Consider the following 1443-nt stretch of genomic DNA (forward strand, 5'->3'; position numbering starts at 1 on the left):
GAGCTCACTGTCAAGCTATTGACATTAAAGAAGCGCTTGTTGGGAGGCAACCCAATTTTTATTTATCTAATTTATTTTCATTCTTATTGTTCTTTCATGTTTTATTAGGTTCATGATCATGTGGAGTCACGAAACAAATAGAAAAATTAAAAACAGAATCAAAAACAGCAGAAGAAAAATCACACCCTGGAGAAAGAGCTTACTGGCGTTTAAACGCCAGTAAGGAGCATCTGGCATTGAACGCCAGAAACAAGCAGCATCCTGGCGTTCAGACGCAGTCAAACTCTAAGTTTGGTGTTGGGAGGCCACAACCAAACTCTAAGTTTGGTGTTGAACTCTCATATCCAAACTCTAAGTTTGGTGTTGGGGAGTCTCAACAATGCTCTGAACATCTGTGAGGCTCTATGAGAGCTCACTGTCAAGCTATTGACATTAAAGAAGCGCTTGTTGGGAGGCAACCCAATTTTTATTTATCTAATTTATTTTCATTCTTATTGTTCTTTCATGTTTTATTAGGTTCATGATCATGTGGAGTCACGAAACAAATAGAAAAATTAAAAACAGAATCAAAAACAGCAGAAGAAAAATCACACCCTGGAGAAAGAGCTTACTGGCGTTTAAACGCCAGTAAGGAGCATCTGGCATTGAACGCCAGAAACAAGCAGCATCCTGGCGTTCAGACGCCAGAAATGCACACTGAGGAAAGCTGGCGCTGAACGCAAGAAACAAGCGTAGAACTGGCGTTCAACGCCAGAAACATGCTGCATCTAGGCGTTGAACGCCCAAAACAAGCATCAACTCAGTGTTTAAACGCTAGAATTGCATGCAAAGGCATTCCACATGCCTAATTGGTGCAGGGATGTAAATCCTTGACACCTCAGGATCTGTAGACCCCACAGGATCCTCTCAGCATCTGTGGACCCCACAGGATCCCCACCTACCTCCACTCACCTTCCCTCCTAATAATCCTATATCACCCTTTCCAATAAACACTCTTCCCCAAAACCCTTCACCAATCACCTCAATCTCTCTTCCCTATCACCACTTCACCACTCACATCCATCCACTCTTCCCCATAAACCTACCTCATTAACTCTACCTACCTTCAAAATTCAAAATCAATTTCCCACCCAAAACCACCCCATATGGCCGAACCTTAACCCTCCCTCCCTCCCCTATATAAAGCCCTCCATTCTTCCTCATTTTCACACAACATAACCCTCTCTTCCCCTTCTTGGCCGAAACACAACTCCCTCTCTTCCATATCTTCTTCTTCTTCTATTATTCTTTCTTCTCTTGCTCGAGGGCGAGCAATATTCTAAGTTTGGTGTGGTAAAAGCATAAGCTTTTTGTTTTTCCATTACCATTGATGGCATCTAAGACCGGAGAATCCTCTAGAAGAGGGAAAGGGAAGATAAAAGCTTCCACATCCGAGTCATGGGA

The sequence above is a fragment of the Arachis ipaensis genome, chromosome B04, assembly GCF_000816755.2.
Source record: "Arachis ipaensis cultivar K30076 chromosome B04, Araip1.1, whole genome shotgun sequence".
NCBI lineage: Eukaryota > Viridiplantae > Streptophyta > Magnoliopsida > Fabales > Fabaceae > Arachis > Arachis ipaensis.